This window comes from Panthera leo, chromosome B3, assembly GCF_018350215.1.
Source record: "Panthera leo isolate Ple1 chromosome B3, P.leo_Ple1_pat1.1, whole genome shotgun sequence".
Classification (NCBI taxonomy): domain Eukaryota; kingdom Metazoa; phylum Chordata; class Mammalia; order Carnivora; family Felidae; genus Panthera; species Panthera leo.
Window position 1 is genome coordinate 61,260,731 of NC_056684.1, and position 22,573 is coordinate 61,283,303.

General features: G+C 39.9%; 1 protein-coding gene across 1 annotated transcript in view; it reads right to left on the reverse strand.

Annotated features, from left to right (window-relative positions):
• Positions 1-22,573, reverse strand: part of MGA (MAX dimerization protein MGA) — a 167,899-nt gene that overhangs the window by 100,209 nt on the left and 45,117 nt on the right. The gene's annotated exons all lie outside the window — the stretch shown is intronic.

Genomic DNA, 22,573 nt, shown 5'->3' on the forward strand with positions numbered 1-22,573 from the left:
GACCGTCGGGAAACCTTGAAGAAAAGACCGAGACGGGGGTGGTTGAGTCTGCAATATCCACGACCGAAGAACACTAGGAAAGTAGGAAGGAGACCGAAAACTCCGTTACCAAATGGGAAAGGAAGAAGAGTTGCCACTAACTTGCCTGATCTAAAGATGAAAGCTGTCCTAATAAAACAGTAAAAGGTGGAAACAAGAATTTTGCACCATAGATTATCTAAGCTTTCATGCCTTGATCCTGTGTTTTCAGTTTTTGTTTGTTCAAGATATTTAAGCTATGAAGTGCAAAGGGAACACTGCTGAATATTATGTCAGGCCACTGCTGAACTAATAAGGAAAAGTATTTCTCCCAAACATCAAAAATTATTTTTTCTTCCCTACCCTTTATCAGCCACTCTTTCTTCTGAGCTGCTAACACTCAAGTAAAAAGGGAAAGTTGTTTAAACTTAGAAGAGGCAAAATAGAAGTCCGTAGTTAAGGGTAGAAATTGTGGTCCGTATTTCCAAACTGTATTCTTTCACTCTTAGAAGAATTAGCAAGAATTGGGAACATATTAATTGCTAGATGACTTAATACAAAACACTATGAAGAAGAATGAGGGATTTGAAAGAAAGGAGCCAAGAGGAAGAGGCTTATCCCAACAGGACTGATCAGAGCTGGACTCCAGGCATATTAGGAAGAAGGGTCTTTTTTCTCTTCATTAGGCACTCCCTCTGCCGCACCATAGGAAGAAACTTCTGGAATTAGTATGGACTGGAAAATGTGTAGGCTAAAGATTACAGGCTTCTGAAGATCCTCTGAAATCCCCATTCAGGCACTGTCAACGGCATCATGAGCACAACAAATGAATAATATGCAAGATCCTAGGCAAAGTGAAAAGTGCCAGTTTCTTTGACACCTTACTCCTCTTTCCTGACCCCAAAAACCTCTTTTCCTGCCTTGTCAGAATCTCCCACTTCTTCCAAGAATACCTTCCTCTCAAGGATCTAAGGTTTCCTCATACAAAATTAAAGTCAGGAATAAAATATGTTGACTTAGCATTAAAGCATCTGATTCTAAGATGTAAATGATTACTGGTTAACAACTATACGCAGTGGTAGTTACATCCCAAAAGAGACAAGTTAACATAAGTGGTATCACTCATTGGAGAATCTCAGGAACATCTTGGGAGACAAGGAAAATGGAGATTTTCTTCCTCCCTACAACAAGCAAACATTATGAAATGCCAGATCTTTTCAAACCAGCAGCATATTTTGAAGATTCAGCACTGGATCTCCTAGTGGAAAAGATAAAACTACCCATAGCTTTTTCAAAGTAGGGTCTGCCTAACCTGTAAAGGTCTAGAGATGTACCACCAAGGATCTGAGGGGTGCCTGGGTGGCTCAGTTGGTTAAGCAACGGACTCCTGACCTCAGTGCAGGTCATGATCACAAGGTTGTAGGATTGAGCCCCGCATCAGGGTCTGCACTGAGCATGGAACCTGCCTGGAGTTTTCTCTTTCCTCTCACTGCCCTCCCCTGCTTATGTGCACATGTTTATGCTCACACATTCTCTCTCAAACTTAAAAAAAAAAAAAAAAAAAAAACGGGAGCAGGTGCCTGAGTAGCTCAGTCGGTTAACCATCTGACTCTTCATTTTGGCTCAGGTCATGATCTCACTTTTAGCAAGGAGCCTACTTGGGATTCTCTCTACCCCTCCCTCTCTCTCTGCCCCTTCCCTGCTCATGAGCACATGCACTTTTTCACTCAATAAATGAATAAACATTAAAAAAAAAAACTGAGAACTTATGTTGTTTTCATTTAGTCTAAAAATGATACTGCACACCATTTCAGTGGCCCATTTTTGGTTTAACATGCTAGTACCAAGAAACCACTTCTTGGTTTGCTTTTTCAAGTACCTTCTTAAAATGGCTAAACTCAACTTTTAAGGCAGTGTTTCTCAAACTTGGGTCCTTGGTTGTATTCTTTGGATAGATAGATATATATAAGAACTTCCTTTGGGGTGCTTGGGCAGCTCAGTTGGTTAAGTGTCCAATTCTTGATTTTGGCTCAGCACATGATCTCATGGTTCATGGTAATGAGCCCCCACATCAGGCTCTGTACTGGCAGTGCAGACCCTGCTTGAGATTCACTCTTTCCTGCTTTCTCTGCCCCTCCCTCACTTGAGCAATGTCTCTCAAAATACAACAACAACAACAAAAAAAAAACTTCTTCCTTTAAAGGGCATTTTTATATAACCCAAGTGTTTAGAGTGCCAAGCTAAGTAACTGCTAAAGCTGACACTCCAGAGTTTCACCTTGCTATGAAAATTCTCTCACTTCAGGCACCTGGGTGGCTCACTTGGTTAAGCATCCAACTCAGTTCAGGTCATGATCTCATGGTTCATTAGATCCAGCCTCCAGTCAGCCTATTCATTTACAGTGTGGAGCTTGTTTGAGATTCTCTCTCTCCCCACTCCCCCCCCACCACCCCACCCCACCCTGCTCTGGTGCTTTCCCTCTAAAATAATTTTTTTAATTTTTAATTTTTTAAATGTATTTATTTTTTGAGAGACATAGAGCACAAGTTGGGGAGAGGCAGAGAGAGGAGACACAGAATCCAAAGCAGGCTCCAGGCTCAGAGCTGTCAGCAGAGAGCCCGACGCGGGCTCGAACTCACAAACCGTGAGATCATGACCTGAGCCGAAGTCGGACACTCAACTGACTGAGCCACCCAGGCAACCCTAAAATAATTTTTTTTTAATTAAAAAAAAGAAATTCTCTCATTTCAGTTATCATAGCTCACCCTTGTTCATCCAGCCTAATATAAAAATCTTTCCCTTGGTTTCCCTTGGTTGAGCTTTCAAAGATATTTTACTAAATATTAAGGGAGGTAGGGACAGAGAATGCATGGAATATAAACACAAATTTGATCCGAGATTGCTCTATAAACACAAAGGCCCTATTCCACTTACATGCACATTTTTCCTATTCAAGTATTTGAATGCCTTGTATATGCTGAGGATAGAGGAAAGACTAGCACTTCATGCACTGTTCAGATGTGTACACCAGAACTCTGAAGAGCTGGCACAACTTAACAGGATCCACTTTAAAAAAATAACAAACTATATTCCTTATCCAATCTATTCAGATCCAACTTACTCAGTTCCAGTATCTACTAGTGACATACTTCTCTCAAAATGACTAAAATCTTCGGTCTTGAGCATCTTAAATCTTTAGACCAAACCATCACCCACACATACCCCAAAATCCCTGGGTTGTGGTCTTATTTACAGTATCTTAACACAATAAAAACCAGCTACATACAGACTAGTTTACAAAAATGGCTTTTTACAAAAAAATTCCTTCACTAGCAATAAACTTGTGTAGTAGGCACAAGGGAAAAAAAAAGAGAATCATACTAGCTTACACACAACCCCATCCTTGCCTACCATTTAGCACTGCAACTAAAACCAACTCCTATCTAGGGGCAAAATATGATTAGCTCCAATATCTGAAACCTGGACTAAGGAATTAAAAGTGGCAAAAAGTGGGGTGCCTAGATGGCTCAAACGGGTAAACATCCCAACTTCAGCTCAGGCCATGATCTCACTGTTCATAAGTATGAGCCCTGCGCTGAGCCTGGAGCCTGCTTTGGATTCTGTGTCTCCCTCTCTCTCTGCTCCTCTCCCACTCACTCACTCTCTCTCTCTCTCTCTCAAAAATAAACATTAAAACAAAAATTTTGTTTTAAAGTGGCAAAAATCCTGCCTTCAAGGAGCTAACAATGTACTAAATAAAAAGCTTTAAAACTTTCTTAACCAGCATAGTAATGTGATGAAAAGTATGTTTTAAAAAATGATGAGAGACGTTAAGGATGTAGAAGAGGATAGGGGCGCCCGGGTGGCTCGGTTGGTTGACCATCCGACTTCGCCTCAGGTCATGATCTCACAGTTGGTGGGTTCAAGTCTCACATCAGACCCTGTGCTGACAGCTCAAAGCCTGGAGCCTGCTTCAGATTGCGTGTCTCCCTCTCTCTCTCTGCCTCTCCCCTGCTCTCACTCTGTCTCTCTCTGTCCCTCAAAAATAAAAATGTTTAAAAAAAAAAAAAAGGATGTAAAAGACGATAGAAATGTGACAGAATGTTATCAGCATTCATTAAGAAATGCCATTTCCCCTTGCTGCCTCATACCTTAAGCCCACATAATCATGTTCTTCACCCTCTGCTAAGATCTTCCCAGATGCTTCAACCCTAACTGCTATTTACCCACCCTTCATGCCTAAGCTAGGTCACCTCCTCAGAAAACTTTTCTTAACCTCCAAGATCAGAGGTGGTCTCCCTGTAACATGCTTTCACAGTACCTTATATTTCTTTTAGCACCTACCACAAATCTAACTATTTTTAAAACTATGTATTAATTAATGTCTTGCCCACTAGACTGTTAGATCAACTCTATTCCAGTACCTAACACAATGCCTGAAACAGCAAACACATATTATCTGTTGAATAAATGAGTATGAAACCACAGGTCCCAGTTTTCCGTGCAAGTATCAAATACTGACTGAATGTCCAACAATTTAGGGTCTGGAAAACAGGATCATAATATATCATTTAACCATACTCATGTTACATATGCAAACAAGCATTCTGCTTTGACCATGTTTTCCAAAGGGGTACAGTTGTAATTAGAAAAAACTAGTACCAAAATAATAACAACAAAACTAGTATCACTGACTCTCACCACAAATTATTTCTCCTTAGAGAAATGGATAAATATTTTTGACAGATACTTGGAGATAAGAATATTTTCCTAGGAAAGTCTAATTACTTATTGACTGTTTTTTGCCCGAATGGTGTTCAAACGACTATTACTCAGAAAACCAACAAAGGCAAATTCTTTGCAATGGAAGAAATATTTTGATTCTATAATTTACCATCTGATAATAAAAGCAACAAGTTGTAACAAAGACTGCCATCTGTTTATACTCATCTACAAGAAAAAAAAAAAAACAGTAAATATCTTCAGAAATAAAGAATACCTTGGAGGGGCACCTGGGTGGCTCAGTCAGTTAAAGCATCCGACTTCAGCTCAGGTCATGATCTCGTCTGTGAGTTCGACCCCCACATCAGACTGTGTGCTGACAGCTCAGAGCCTGGAACCTGTTTCAGATTCTGTCTTCTCCCCCTCTCTCTGCCCCTCCCATGCTCATATTCTGTCTCTCTCTCTCTCTCTCTTCTCTCTCAATGTTAAAAATTTTTTTGATTAAATAAATAAAATAAAGAATACCTTGATGAGGCACCTGGGTAGCTCATTCAGTTAAGTGTCGGACTTCAGCTCAGTTTCATTAAGAAATGCCATTGCCCCTTGCTGCCTCATATCTTAAGCCCTTATAATCATGTTCTTCACCCTCTGCTAAGATCTTCCCAGATGCCTCAAACCTACCTGCTATTTACCCACCCTTCATGCCTAAGCTAGGTCACCTCAGAAAACTTTTCTTAACCTCCAAGATCTTGTGGTTTGGCCCCCACATCAGGCTCTGCCATTAGCACAGTGGCCACTTCAGATCCTCTCTCCCTCTCTCCCTCTCTGCCCCTCCCCTACTTGTGTTCTCTTTCTCTCTCTCAAAAAGAAACATTAAAAAAAAATTTTAAGGATACCTTAGTAAAAGTGAATTTGTTTTACTAAGACCTAAAAGAAAAATGTCAGAAATCGGTAACATAAATGAAGTTTAAGAAGCTAGTTTCAGGGGCATCTGAATGGCTCAGTCAGCTAAGCCTCTACTTTTGATTTCGGCTCAGATCATGATCTCAGGGTCCATGGGTTCTAGCTCCGAGCTGGGCCCTGCACTAACAGTGCAGAGCTTACTTAAGATTCTCTCTCCCCCTCTTTCTCTGTCCCTCCCCCACTCCCACATGCATGCACACATGCTCTCTCTCTCAAAATAAACTTTAAAAAAAGAAGCTAGTTTCAAATGAATTACAAAATAAAAAAGAATGGATCTAAAAGAAATATAAACAATAAAAGATGTCTACATACTACTAAGCCCTTAAAAGAAACATCTTATCTAGGAAAGCATAAAAGGAAAAACAGGAAGAAATTTACCTAAGCTTAGAGCTGCATGGAGATTTAAAACACACATGAGAACTTACAAAAACAGAAAGTAGAACTACTGGCCAAAGAGGACTGGGAGACAGCAAGTAAATTTCACAGCTGGAATCAGGCAAAAGTAAAGAAGCCTATGACAGAAAAAATCACTGAAAAACTGTCTGCAAATGCATGTAAAAGAAGCCATACTTACTTTACATGAAAGACCATAATGCTTCAGAGAAGTGATCTATGGTCAACATAGCAGTTCCTAGACTCCTGGGACATTACAGATCAGTAAATTTCCCCTCAAAAAAAGATTTAGTTGGGGAGCCTGGGTGGCTCAGTCAGTTAAGCTTCAGACTCTTAGTTTTGGCTCAGGTCACAGTTCATGATATGGAGCCCCACATCAGGCTCTCTACTGTCAGTCCATGGGGCTCCACACTACCCTGTCTCTCCCCCTCCCCCGGTCATGAGCACGTGTGCAGGTACACACGGTGCTCTCTCAAAATAAGTAAACTTAAAAAAAATGTTTAGTTGACCATCAAAGGTGACGGAAATTTTTATGCTACAAAGTATCCCACCTACTATTACCATTCTTTCTTAAAATAATGGGTATTTTAAGACCAAAAATCTAGGAAGTACAGCTCATAATAAATCTTTTATTTTTAATAATTTAGATACATGAAAAATTTACTACATTGTCCTTATTTCATGATATACTATTGAAAACTATGCAGCAAGTATTTAGAAATAACTGCTGGCCATCAGGGTCCCTAGATAGCTAAGATTTGGTCTTCTGAGAAAAAATAACCTACAAAAGGCATAGGATGGGTATAAGTCACCTTGCCAATAAATTAAGAGTCAGCCTCTCCTCATCAGTAACAGAAAAGAAAAGGATGTTAGCCAGGAGATACAGCAATCCACACTAAAGAATAGCCACACGATTAGCAAGCTACTGTGAGTGTGTGCTGGGGAGGGGGGGGGGGGGGGGGGGGGGGGGAGGGACATTGTTTCTGAAAACAAGATGATAGTTTCTGCACGGTAGCAAGATGCTAGAACATTGTCATAGCTACATGAGAACAATGTAGTGAAACCAAGAACCAAGGTCAGACTGAGTGAACTTCCCAACTAATCACTACATACTTCAAAACTGTGGGACACCGGGGCACCCGGGTGGCTCAGTCAGTTAAATGTCCGACTTCGGCTCAGGTCATGATGTTGGGGTTCGTAAGTTCAAGCCCAGAGTTGGGCTCTGCACTGATAGTGTGAAGCCTGGAGCCTGCTTTGGATTCTGCATCTCCCTCTCTCTCTGTCTCTCCTCTCCACGCTCTCTCAAAAATAAAAAAATAAACTGTGAGACACATAGTGGCTCATTGTGGCAAAAGAATAGGCAGGTTAAGCTATACTTAGTTTAAGTTGGGCTTTAGGCATATCAGAATATGGGAAAACGGTGGCGGGGGGGGGGTTGCATTGTTTTACCTGAAAATTAAACCTATTGGGATTTTCAATATGACTTAAAAATAAACACCGTAAAAGGATTTTATAACCTTTATGTTTATTAAAAAAATGTTAGCCATGATATAACCACTGGAGGGCAGGGAACACCTGTTAAAGAAGAGGAGAAAGCTGTATTGAAATAGAGAATATAAAGATTATTCAAGCACCTTGAATACATTATCCAAATTACTTATACAGTAAAATCTTGGATTGCAAGTAACTGGTTCTGCAAGTGTTCCGCAAGATGAGCAAACATTTCTAATAAATTTTAACTTGAAAAATGAGCAATGACTTGCAATACGAGTAGTACACAATGCCAAGTGTCATATGATCACAACTGAACCAATGGTTCTCTCTCTCTCTCTCTCTCTCTCTCTCTCTCTCTCTCTCTCTGAGGGGTTACGGGTGATCATCTCCCATGCTCGGATGCTCAGTCTCACGCCGCAGTGTTTGACAGAATTCAGATTTTTCGGGACATTAGAAGGGGTGCTCACAACTGCCACTAGTGTATTTTTTGTCGCTTCAAAGCACCTATGGACAGTCCTTTGCTTTTCCATACAAGAGTAAGCTTAGGAATGCTTTGCTTCAGTCTAGGTCAGGCTGCCTGCAGACAGAGACCCTTTCCTCTGCTGTCTTATTGCCAGTTACATTAAATACAGTATATGACAAGAGTTTATTAACACTGTACTGTAATCAACATCTGTGCAAGCGTATACAATGGCCCCCAGGCAGAAACAGGTTGAAAAGGCGGTAAGAAGGAGTTGATTACAATGGAGCTTAAGGAAGAAATCATCAAGAAGTAGGAATAAGGTATTATGCGAGTAGCCGAAATTACAAGATTTTAAGAAGTCTATGTCTGAATCTCATCTGCAGAGGAGGAGGAGAAAAAGGCGGAGGAAACCCTCACTTCAAATGAGATTAGGGAGATGTGTAAAATGTGAGCAATGGTACAAAATTTTGTAGAAAAGCACCACCTGAATAAAAAAGCACCACCTGAGTAAGACTGTAGCAGTGTGAGCAATGTGTCTGTTTAATGACAATGCAATGTCACATTTCCATGAAATCCTCAAAATGAGGCAAAAGCAAGTGTCACTGGACAGGTTCCTTGTTTAAGCTGCAAGAAAAAAAAGACTCCATTGAGCCAATAGATAGCAGTGATAGTTAAAGTCATGCTCCACAGTAACCCTCCTCTCTGTTGTCTCCCTCACAGCAGCCATGAGGGTTTTCAAAGGTATGTGCAGGTTAATTTATTTTTCTTTATATTTTGTATTTTCAGTATCGTAATCATTTTTATAGGACTATTTTTGGGTTCTGAAGCAAATCATCTGAGTTTTTGTTATTTCTTATGGGGAAATTCACTTTGATACACAAGTGCTTTGGATTACAAGCATGTTTCCAGAATGAATTATGTCACAAACCAAGGTTTTACTGCATATAGACCATGAATCATAGAAATTACACAGAGACAAGATTTTTCATCCCAAGACTTAGTCCTACCCAACATTCTCTGGGTTATCTAAGCACAAATAAAATAAATAAGGATACAATCAGCTTAATAAATATTTGTTAAGCACCAACTGGGCACTGAACAAGGATTAAAGGAATGAATAAAAATAAGTCCCTTCAAGAAGCTCAAGTTCTAGATAAAGACACACTATGATCACATTGCAATACTGTTGTTAGCAGTTTGGAAAAAGCCTTCTAGGAATACTGTAGGAACACACACAACCTAGAGAATCTAGGAAGGCTACAAAGAAGAGTGGACTTTTGAGGCGGGTCATAAAGTAAAAATAAAGTTAATGAGAGAGAAAAGGAAGCATGGCAGGTAACATCTACACAGTCAGTAAATAAAGAACTGTAAAAATTATCCAGAATTTGGAGATAGGACTGCCTGTATAAAACACCGAAGTACAAGTCAATGCAACAGGTAAGATTAGTACCATGTAGAAGTAACCTACACTGTGAAATGCAATTGGACACTTAGGAAATATTTATTCAATCTACAACTACATGATGCTCGTGATATACATACATTCACTCAAACATTTATTTTTTTATTCAAGTATAATCAACGTGCAATGCTATATTAGTGTCAGGCAAACAATAAAAATGATTCAACAATTCTATACACATTTCTCAGTGCTCATCAAGATAAATGTACTATTAATCTCCTTTATCTCTTTCACTCATCCTCCCACACACCTCCCCTGGGGCAACCACCAGGTTGTTCTCTGTATTAAGAGTCTGTTTTGGGGGCACCTGGGTGGCTCAGTTGGTTAAGCATCCGACTTCGGCTCTGGTCACGATCTCACAGTTTGTGGGTTCGAGCCCCGCGTCGGGCTCTGTGCTGACAGCTCAGAGCCTGGAGCCTGTTTCAGATTCTGTGTCTCCCTCTCTCTCTGCCCTCCCCTGTTCACACTCTGTCTCTGTCTCAAGAATAAACATTAAAAAAAAAATTTTTTTTTAAAGAGTCTGTTTTGGTGCACCTGGGTGGCTCAGTCGGTTGAATGTCTGACTTTCGATTTTTGGCTCAGGTCATAATCTAACAGTTCATGAATTTGAGCCCCACTTCAGGCTCAAGGCTGGCAATGAAGAGCCTGCTTGGGATTCTCTCTCTCTCTCCTCTCTCTCTACCCCTCCTGAACTCTCTCAAAAACAAAAGTTTTTTTTTTTTAATAAAAAGTCTAAGTTTTAGCTCTTTTTTTTTTCCTGTTTTCTCATTTGTTTTGTTTTTTACATTCCAAATATGAGTGAAATCATATTCTATTCATCTTTCTCTAAGTGACTTACTTTACTCAGCATTAAACCTCTAGGTCCAGACATGTTGTTGTAAATGACAAGATTTGATTCTTTTTATAGCTGAGTAATATTCCATGTGTATGTTTGTGTGTGTGTGTGTGTATACATATATACACCACATCTTCTTTATTCATTCATCTATCAATGGACATTTGATCTTTACTCTGTACTGTCAAATATTTATCAGGGTACTGAAAAGAAAAACTATAGAATAGGAGCATGGTGGAAGGAGGAACTGTCACCGAGGTATCAAGTAAGGCTTAGTGTTAAAGGATGTGCAGAAGGTGACAAAGCAAAGGAAAAGGCATTCTAAACAGAGAACAATTTGTACAAAGGCACGCTATATAAAAGACCAGAATATTCACTAATTCAAGTCAAACATTTATTGAGCATTCATCATGTATAGATCTTAGAACACAAAGACAGACTTTCCTACCCTCAAGAGCTTGCAATTAATTATCAGACACCCAATACTCCTATAACCAATCATCAGTAAACAAAAACTAAGGCAAAACGAAGAATCCTATTAGTAAATATGGCTCTCTGCCCAGGGTACAATGAAAACACAAAAACAGGGCAGATAAATTAGACTGAGAAAGTTAGAGAATTCTGAGAAAGTAAAAATGAGTAGAAATTAGTAAGGCATGAAAGAGGACATGCAGGGTAGGTACAGAAGAAAAGCATTTGAGACAGAAAGCAGCCTAGGTGAAGACAGAGGAACTAGAGAGGAAACACATTCAGGAAGCACAATTACTGTAATATGGCTACAATTAAAAATGCCCATGATCTGTAGAGAAGCAAAGCTATAAGGACTAGAAAAGGCAAAGGGAACCCTATTTATACAGTACACCTAGCAATCAAGAGTTGGGAACTTCATCTTATAGGAAAAAAAAAAAAGAGTGATCCAAAGGATTATAAGAAGATATAAGACATACTCAAACTCATGTGTTTTAAGAATATTACCGTATGGCCAACTCATCTTTGACAAAGCAGGAAAGAACATCCAATGGAAAAAAAGACAGTCTCTTTAACAAATGGTGCTGGGAGAACTGGACAGCAACATGCAGAAGGTTGAAACTAGACCACTTTCTCACACCATTCACAAAAATAAACTCAAAATGGATAAAGGACCTGAATGTGAGACAGGAAACCATCAAAACCTTAGAGGAGAAAGCAAGAAAAGACCTCTCTGACCTCAGCCGTAGCAATCTCTTACTCGACACATCCCCAAAGGCAAGGGAATTAAAAGCAAAAGTGAATTACTGGGACCTTATGAAGATAAAAAGCTTCTGCACAGCAAAGGAAACAACCAACAAAACTAAAAGGCAACCAACGGAATGGGAAAAGATATTTGCAAATGACATATCGGACAAAGGGCTTAGTATCCAAAATCTATAAAGAGCTCACCAAACTCCACACCCAAAAAACAAATAACCCAGTGAAGAAATGGGCAGAAAACATGAATAGACACTTCTCTAAAGAAGACATCCGGATGGCCAACAGGCACATGAAAAGATGTTCAACGTCGCTCCTTATCAGGGAAATACAAATCAAAACCACACTCAGATATCACCTCACGCCAGTCAGAGGGGCCAAAATGAACAAATCAGGAGACTATAGATGCTGGAGAGGATGTGGAGAAACGGGAACCCTCTTGCACTGTTGGTGGGAATGCAAACTGGTGCAGCCGCTCTGGAAAGCAGTGTGGAGGTTCCTCAGAAAATTAAAAATAGACCTACCCTATGACCCAGCAATAGCACTGCTAGGAATTTATCCAAGGGATACAGGAGTACTGATGCATAGGGGCACTTGTACCCCAATGTTTATAGCAGCACTCTCAACAATAGCCAAATTATGGAAAGAGCCTAAATGTCCATCAACTGATGAATGGATAAAGAAATTGTGGTTTATATACACAATGGAATACTACGTGGCAATGAGAAAAAATGAAATATGGCCTTTTGTAGCAACGTGGATGGAACTGGAGAGTGTGATGCTAAGTGAAATAAGCCATACAGAGAAAGACAGATACCATATGGTTTCACTCTTATGTGGATCCTGAGAAACGTAACAGAAACCCATGGGGGAGGGGAAGGAAAAAAAAAAAAAAAAGAGGTTAGAGTGGGAGAGAGCCAAAGCATAAGAGACTCTTAAAAACTGAGAACAAACTGAGGGTTGATGGGAGGTGGGAGGGAGGAGAGGGTGGGTGATGGGTATTGAGGAGGGCACCTTTTGGGATGAGCACTGGGTGTTGTATGGAAACCAATTTGACAATAAATTTCATATATTAAAAAAAAAAAAAAAAAAAAAGAATATTACCTGTGGCCACTGCTTAAGATGGTGTAGACCAAGGCACCTGAGTGGCTCAGTCAGTTAAGCAATCAACTCTTGATTTCAGCTCAGGTAATGTTCTCATGGTTTCAGAGTTCGAACCCCACACTGGGCTCCATGCTGATGGTGCAGAGCCTGCTTGGGATTTTCTCTCTCTCCCTCTCTCTGCCCCTCCCCTGCTCATGCTCTGAATAAATAAACAAACTTAACAGAAACATTTTTTAAAAATGTTTTCTAATCCAAATGTTTCACTCCACCTCCATTGCTGCCACCCTAGTCCTAAATTGTCAACAGCTTTTACCTGGACTACTGCAACAGACTCTTTCCCCCACCCAATGGACTCTTAACTTTATCTCTAGGCATTCATTCTAGCTCTTCTCTAATCCCTTCTCCACACAGCATCAAGTGACCTTTTCTGAAGATAAATCAGTTCATGCTGTCTCTGCCATTCATAAGCTTCCATTGGCTTCTCATTTCATTCAGAGTAAAATCCAAACTCTATAATATGGACTACAGATCTCTGTATTCACATCTTTCTCCCCCTAATTTGCCTTACTTCACATACAATAACCTTCTATTTATCAAATGCTCCAAACACTTTACTACCTCGGGCCTTCGCACCACCTTTTCTTTTACCTGAATGCTTCCAATCTCCACAAATCTTTACCTAGTTAACATCAATTCATCTTTCAGGTCTGTCTAAATCCAACTTTTGTAGCAATGGTATCCCTACCCCCAAATCTAAATTCTCTCTCACAGTACCCTGTTCTGTTACTTCAGGACCTTCATCAATATATATATTTAGGATCATTTAATGTCTATCTCCTCCACAAATAATAAAAGCTAACATTTACTGTGCATTTTACACATATTAAATCATTTAATACTAACAACCAATGAAGCAGGCACTACTATTATCCTAATTTCAGAGATAAAACTAAGGTATAGACAGATTAAATAATTTACTGTTAGTCATAAAGCACTAAGGAGTCATAGTTTGAACCCAAAGTTCACGCTTTTATTTTTTTTTTTAATTTAGAAAGAACATATGGGCAAGGGAGAGGGACAGAGGGAAAGAGAGAAAGAATCTCAAGCAGGCTCCATGCTCAGCGCAGAGCCAAACTCGGGGCTTGATCCCACGACCCTGGGATCGTAACGCAAGCCAAAATCAAGAGTCGTATGCCCAACCGACTGAGCCATCCAGGCATCCCCGAAAGTTCATGCTTTTAATCACTAGGCTATAGAGTAAGCTTTGAGAAAACAGATTATGTCTGTTTTGTTCAACACTATGTACTCAGGGGAACATAAGCTGGTGCAGCCACTCTGGAAAACAGTATGGAGGTTCCTCAAAAAAACTAAAAATACAACTACCCTATGACCCAGCAATTGCACTACTAGGCATTTATCCATGGGATACAGGTGTGCTGTTTCGAAGGGACACATGCACCCCCATGTTGATAGCAGCACTATCAACAATAGCCAAAGTATGGAAAGAGCCCAAATGTCCACTGATGGATGAATGGATAAGAAAATGTGGTCTATATATACAATGGAGTATTACTCGGCAATCAAAAAGAATGAAATCTTGCCATTTGCAACTACGTGGATGGAACTGGAGGGTATTATGCTAAGCAAAATGAGTCAGTCAGAGAAGGACAAATATCATATGACTTCACTCATATGAGGACTTTAAGAGACAAAACAGATGAACATAAGAGAAGGGAAACAAAAATAATGTAAAAACAGGGAGGGGAACAAAACAGAAGAGACTCATAAATATGGAGAACAAACTGAGGGTTACTGGAGGGGTTGTGGGGGGGTAATGGGCTAAATGGGTAAAGGGCATTAAGGAATCTACTCCTGAAATCATTGTTGCACTATATGCTAATTTGGACGTAAATTTTTAAAAATAAAAAATAAAATTAAAAAATAAAAAACACTATATACTTAGACCCTGTGTTAGATATAAAGCATTCACATATTTGCAGAATGAATAAATTAGTACATAATTAAAAGCCAAATGATTATATTTAGAGGCATATGTGAGAGGGATAAGAATAAAATGAGTTAGAGGCAATGATGATTGTGTCAATGTTGGACATGCTGAATTTAAGGCAGCTTAGGACCATCTTAGGTCACAAGTTAATTAGAAGACCACAGGAGCACGTGAGTGGCTCAGTCTGTTATGCGCCCAACTTCAGCTCAGGTCATGATCTCCTGGCTCATGATTTCCAGCCCCACATCCAACTCTGTACTGACAGCTCAGAGCCTGAAGCCTGTTTTGAATTCTGTATCTCCCTCTCTCTGCTCCTCCCCTGCTTGCACTTCATCTTTCTCTCAAAAATAAACAAACATTTCTAAAAATTAATTAGGAGACCACAGATATCTACAGAGTCCAAGAAGGAGCTCTGGCGAGGGATATGAACATCCCAAACTGGTATGCAAAATTTGGGGTACGTGTGTACTTCTCTGGGGAGAAAGATCTATCTTTAATCTAATTCTTTTTAATTTTTTTAATGTTTATTTATTTTAGAGAGAGAGAGAGAGACCGAGTATAAGTCAGGAGGGGCAGAGAGAGAGGGAGACACAGAATCTGAAACAGGCTCCAAACTCTGAGCTGTCAGCACAGAGCCTGACATGGGGCTTGACTGGGGAACAGAGAGATCAAGACCTGAGCTGAAGTTGGATGCTTAACTGAATGAGCCACCCAGAAGCCCCTCTTTAATCCAATTCTTAAAGAGATATGTAATCCCCCAAGTATTTAGGAACCACTGATCTGAGTGGAAATGTCTAATAGGTATTTGATAGTAAAGGTGTGAACTTTAGTTACATGCAAAGTTTTAGGGAGTAAGTGAAGCCAGGGATTTGGAAAAGTTCATCCAAAATGTATATAGTGAAAAAAGCTCAAAGGGTTAAGGTCAGATTCCTGGGAAAATAAACATTTAGAGGATAAGCAGTAAAAGCAGAATCAAAGAGGGGGCACCTGGGTGGCTTAATCGGTTACCCATCTGACTTTGGCTCAGGTCATGATCTCAAGGTTTGTGAGTTCGAGCCCCGCATCATCCGCTCTGTGCTGACAGCTCAAGACGTGGAGCCTGCTTTGGACTCTCACTCTCTCTCTCTCTCTCTATCCCTCCCCTGCTCGCTCACTCTCTCTCTCAAAAATAAACATTTTCTTTTAATGTTTATGTTTAATGTTTATTTTTGAGAGAGAGAGCGAGCAAGCAAGCGGGGCAGGGGCAGAGACAGAGGGAGACACAGAATCCGAAGCAGGCTGTAGGCTCTGAACTGTCAGCAAAGAGCCCGACACGGGGCTCAAACTCACAAACCCTGAGATCACGACCTGAGCTGAAGTCCAACACTTAACCAACTGAGCCCCCAGGCGCTCCCAACATTAACAAAAAAAAAATTTTTTTAAGTAGAATCAAGGGAGGAGGAAGAGAAGATGTTACAGAAATAAGAAAAAAATAGGTGAGAGTAGCCTCACAGAAGCTAAGGAGGAAAGAATGTCTCAAAGAATAAGAATGTGTTCAAGGGAACTACACATAGTTTCGTGGATTAAAATAAAAAGTAGTGGGGGCCTGGGTCGCTCAATCAGTTGAGTGTCTGACTCTTGATTTGGGCTCAAGTCATGATCCCAGGTTCATGCCAATGAACCCTCCATTGGAGACTGCTTACGATTTTTCTCTTTCTCTCTCCTGCTCATGTTCTCTCTCAAATAAAAATAAATAAAACTAGAATAGTGCAGAGTGAGAAAGACAGGTTTGCAGTTATAGAATAACTGTTCCTTACTGTTATGGAATCAGTCACCAGAATAAAAGGTATGGCATACAATATATACTCAATGGTATTATAATAGAATTCTATGACTACTGTTGGTGCTCACTTGTGGTGAGCAGAGCATAATGTATAAACTTGTCCAATCACTAGGTTGTACACCTGAAACTAATGTAACATTGTGTATCAACTAAACTTCAGTAAAAAAATAGGTAAATAGGGGCGCCTGGGTGGCTCAGTCGGTTGAGCGTCCGACTTCAGCTCCGGTCACAATCTCGCGGTCCGTGAGTTTGAGCCCCGCGTCGGGCACTGGGCTGATGGCTCAGAGCCTGGAGCCTGCTTCTGATTCTGTGTCTCCCTCTCTCTCTGCCCCTCCCCCATTCATGCTCTGTCTCTCTCTGTCTCAAAAATAAATAAACGTTAAAAAAAAAATTAAAAAAAAAAATAATAAATAAGTAACGAGGGGCGTCTGGGTGGCTCAGTCGGTTAAGTGTCCGGCTTCAGCTCAGGTCATGATATCACAGTCTGTGAGTTCGAGCCCCGCATCGGGCTCTGTGCTGACAGCTCAGAGCCTGGAGCCTGCTGTGGATTCTGTGTCTCGCTCTCTCTCTGTCTCAAAAATGAATAAAAAACATTAAAAAAAATAATAAGTAAATAAAAATAGCCCATGAACAAATTAGAGTATGCAAGAGGACATCCAGATTACCAGTAAGTAAATGGATATCAGGGTCTAGTGCTCTGGAGAGACACATATGAAGATATAGACTAGGAAATCATTGATGTATTTGGAAGAATTATATTAAATTAAATTGTTCAGAGAGCTCATCTGGAGGTGGCACTCACCTCCATAATCAATCCATAAATGATCTTAGGGGAGGATGTCTTACAAAACTCCCAAAATTGTGAGAATTTTGTGTAATGTATGTATGGTAGCAATCTTCTAGAGCGAGTCCATTAAGATTTATAAGATTTTCAAAGGAGTGTATGACCTCCCCCCAAAAACGGTTAAGAACCACCAGAGCTGAAAGAGAAGAGGGGCTAGCAAAAAAGTAAATGTGGAGAACATCAACATATTTTTACCTGAAGCTCATCAAATGAGATAAACAAACCTAAAGAACTAAAGTGTACAGGAAGAGAGTCTGCACGGAACTCAGAAAATTAAAAAAATAAATTTGGTATTATATACACTATATACGTATTTCTCAAACTTTTTTGTGATTCAATGTGAAAAATACAACCCTAACCAATGTACACACACAGATTACTGAAGTAATTTTCCAGTAACCTGGAATGACACAATATGACACTAACTTGCTAAAATGTTCACCACCTAACAACAGGGGAGAAAAGATTGGTGTTTATAAAAGGTAGGTTATTTAAGGGTCCTGGCCTTTTGTTTCTGCTTGTTAGTTGTTTGGAAGTGTCTCTGATAATTAGACATTTATCTTTAAGTTAATGTTTTCAGTAATTACATATATGTAAAACTTTTTATATTTTTTTCCTCAAGAGCCAAAACTAATAGACCCCTGGCTTCCCTATTTCACTAGTTTTATTTACCCTTGATCTATACTAATTCTCACTACTGGAAAAAGAGGAGAAGTGATGGGAGGGTAGACAGATAAGGTTGAGCAATAACAACAGAAGAAACACCAAGACTCCAAAGAGTAACGGTATTTCTCTGAGTAGGATTTCTGAAATGCACATTTTAAGGGATTAAAGCTTTAAAAAGAAGGATAACAGCAGACACACCAAAGCAGTTCCATGAAGTGGTTAAGAACAAAGATTCTGGACTTCCAGTGAATCCCAATTCTACCACTCCTGATTGTGTGACTTAAGCAAATTCCTTAATTTATTGGTGCCTCGGTTTTGCATCTTTTTGTTTTAATGTGTATTTTTGAGAGAGAGAGAGAAAGCACGAGCATGTGCAAGTGGGGGAGGGGCAGAGAGAGGGAGATACAGAATCCAAAGCAGACTGGAAGCTGTCTGCGCAAAGCCCGACGTGGGGTTTGAACCCACGAACCTTGTGATCATGACCTGAGCCAAAATCAGACACTCAACCAATTGAGCCACCAACGCAACTCTCATCTTTATTTTCTTTTAAAGATTGGAAGTAATCCTCTCAAAAATAAACATTTGAAAAAAAAACTACTTAGGCGTGCCTGGCTGGCTCAGTCAGTTAGGCATCCAACTTCAGCTGAGGTCATGATCTTGTTGTTCTTGAGTTCGAGCCCCACATCAGGCTCTGTGCTGACAGCTCAGAGCCTGGAGCCTGCTTCGGATTCTGTCTCCTTCTCTTTCTGCCCCTCCCTCACTCACACTCTCTGTCTCTCTCTCTCAAAAAATAAATAAACATTAAAAAAAACTATTTAAGGATTTTAAGTAATTTCTATACCCAACGTGGGGCTCAAACCTACAACCCTGAGATCAAGAGTTGCATGTTCTTCTCACTGAGCCAGCCAGGTGCCCAGTTTTATCATATTTAAAATGGAAATAACACAACAGTTCCTACATCAAAGACCTATTAAGAGGATTAAATAAAGTGTAAATCAATTTTTTTTTTAATTTTTTTTAACGTTTATTTTATTTTTGAGACAGAGAGAGACAGAGCATGAACAGGGGAGGGTCAGAGAGAGGGAGACACAGAATCCGAAACAGGCTCCAGGCTCTGAGCTGTCAGCACAGAGCCCGACGTGGGGCTCGAACTCACAGACCGCGAGATCATGACCTGAGCTGAAGTTGGCCGCTTAACTGACTGAGCCACCCAGGCGCCCCAAGTGTAAATCAATTTAAAGCAGAGAGTAAGGTACGTGTGCCACACAGAACATTCATTCTATAACTTAGCCATTGTTGCTTTTTTTAAGTTTATTTATTTTTTAGTAATTTCTATACCCAACACAAGGCAACCAAAATCAAGAGTTGCATAATCTACTGACGAAGCCAGCTAGATGCCCCCAATAACTGTTAGCCATTGTTTAATTTTTGTTTGTTTGTTTTTTTAAGAGAGAGAATCTTAAGCAGGCTGCACCCTCAGCACGGACCCCACGTGGGCTCAATCCCACAATCCTGGGATCATGACCTAAGCCAAATTCAAGAATCAGTCACTTAACTGTGCCACCCAGGTACTCCATCCATTGTTTAATTCTTTAAAAAAAAAATTTTTTTAATGTTTATTTTAGAGAGAGACAGAGCACAAGTGCGGGGGGGGGGGGGGGGGTCAGAGAGAATCTGAAGCAGGCTCCAAGCTCCGAGCTGTCAGCACAGAACCCAATGAGGGGCTCGAACCCACAGACCACAAGATCATGACCTGAGCTGAATGAAATCAGACATTTAACTGACTGAGCCACCCAAGTGCCCTTGTTTAATTCTTAACAAATTAACTTATAACTTTAAAAATATTAGTCACGTATTGTATTTTTAAAGCAACTACATAAAATAAACTTTTAAAAAGATCAGTCTAAGGGGCACCTGGATGGCTCAGTGGGGTGAGTCTCAGGTGGTGATCTCATGGTTTGTGAGTTCAAGCCCCACATCAGTCTCACTGCTATCAGCCTGTCAGCACAGAGCAGGCTTAAGATTCTCTGTCCCCTCCCCTGCCCCCTCCCCATTGTACTCTCACAAAAATAAATACAAAAAAAAAAAAAAAAGGATTAGTCTCAAGAAAGATTTTGCACTAGAAAACTTAGCACAACAGATTGAAAAGTCAAGATTCGTCAAAAATCACCACTCTAGGGGTGCTGGGTGGCTCAGTTGGTTGAGCATCAGACTTTGGCTAAGGTCATGATCTCACAGTTCGTGACTTCCAGCCCCACATCAGACTCGCTGCTGTCAGCACAGAGCCTGCTTCGTATCCTCTGTCCCCTTCTCTCTGCCCCTTCCCACTTGTAGTCTCTCAAAAATAAACAAACATTTAAAAAAAAAAGAAAAAAGAAAAGAAAGTTAAGAGTCTTCAAAACTCACTACTCCAGGGCAGCCTGGGTGGCTCAGTAGGTTAAGCGTCCAACTCTTGATTTCTGCTCAGGTCATGATCTCACAGTTCTTGAGTTTGAGCCCCCCATCAGGCTCTGTACTGACAGTGTGCAGCCTGCTTGGGATTCTCTCTCCCCCTCTCTCTGCCCCACCCCTGCTTATTCTATCAAAAAATAAGTTTTTAAAAAAATCACCACTCTAAGTTGATGTACAGAGCAACAACTGTGTCTTTTACTTGCATCATATGATGTACATATATTTAAATATTTTTCTACAATAACCAAGACAATTATATATAACAATTTATAAAAATTGTCACAGAACCCTAAATTTAAGTCTTTTAAATTCATCCTGAAAATTAAAGTTGTTTTCTCCATTCTCCACTTAAACTTAAAATGTCTTGGGGTTCCTGGGTAGCTCACTTGGTTGAGCATCTGACTCTTGATTTGGGCTCAGGTCATGATCCCAGGGTCATGGGATCAAGCCCAGCATCAGGCTCGCTCTCGCTCTCGCTCTCTCTCTGTCTCCCCCTCCTCCACTTATACACACTCTCTAAATAGATAGCTGGAAAGATGCCAGCCAGGCAGAGGACATCGAACGTCACTGTCCTCTTCCCCTTCGAACTTTTCCCAAAGCCCCTCAATAAAATGGTTTGATCTCTCCCCCCAAAAAAGTCTTTTAATATATAGATTGCTAACAGACACATGAAAAGATGCTCAATATCACTCATCATCAAGGAAATGCAAATTCAAATTACAGTGAGATATCACCTCATACCTGTCAGAATGGCTAAAATCAAAAAACACAAGAAACCACAAGTGTTGAAGACAATGTGGGGAAAAAGGAACTATTGCACTATTGGTGGGAATGCAAATTGGTGTGGCCATTGTGGAAAATAATATGGAGTTTCCTCAAAAAATTAAAAAGAGAACTACCCTATGATCCAGTAATCTCACTAATGGGTGTATTTACCCAAAGAATATACAAACACTAATTCATATGAATACAGGCACCCTTATGTTTATTGCGGCGTTATTTACAATGGGCAAACTATGGAAGGAGCCCAAGCATCTATCAAGGGAGGAGTGGATAAAAATGTGGTATGTATAGTAATGGAATATTATTCAGCCATAAAAAAGAATTAAACTTTGGCATTGGCAACAACATGAACAGAGATAGAGAGTGTAATGCTGAGCAAAAGAAGTCAGAGAAAGACAAATGCCCCATGAACACACTCATATGTGAAATTTAAGAAACACAGCAAACAAGCAAAGGGCAAAAAAAAAAAGAGACACAAACTAAGAAAGAGACTCTTAACTATAGAGAACAAATGGATGGTTAAACAGAGGGGAGGTGGATGGGGGTATGGGGAAATAGGAAATGGGATTACAGAGTACACTTATCATGATGAAAAAAAATTAACAATAGACAGGCACAATTGGGGGGGAAAAAGGTTTTATTCACAAAGGTTTAAAGCCATTAACAATAAACTATCCAGAAAACATCCTGTATATAAAATTCTTCAGAAATAGTTATTTACAAAGTAATTCCAACTGGTGAAAAACCAGGACCCTGTAATAATTCAGTTGCTAAACTTCCACGAATTAGATATAATCTTAAAGTTCTATCAGCAATAAATATTCTTTAAAAAAAAAAGATTTTATTTTTTTAAGTTAACTCTATGCCCAATTTAGGGTGTGAACTTACAACCCCAAGACCAAGAGTCATATGCTCCACCAATCAAACCAGCAGGGCGCCTCATCTTTCAGCAATAAATATTCTTTATGAATAAAGAGCACTAAATAAATAAAAACATAAAATACTAAAAATTTAGATAAGGGGCACCTGGGTGGCTCAGTCAGTTGAGGGTCCGATTCAGCTCAGAGCATGATTTTGTGGTTGATGAGTTCGAGCCTCACATTGGGCTCTGTGCTGACAGCTCAGAGCCTGGAACCTGCTTCAGATTCTGTGTCTCCCTCTCTATCCCCCTCCCCAGCTCATGCTCTCTCTCTGTCTCAAAAATAAACATTAAAAATTTGTTTTTTAATTTAGATAAAATATCTTTTAAGAAAATCAAGAAAATAGGAAATCCATATAATTGCTAAGTTTATTACCAAAAAAATCAATAAAATAATCA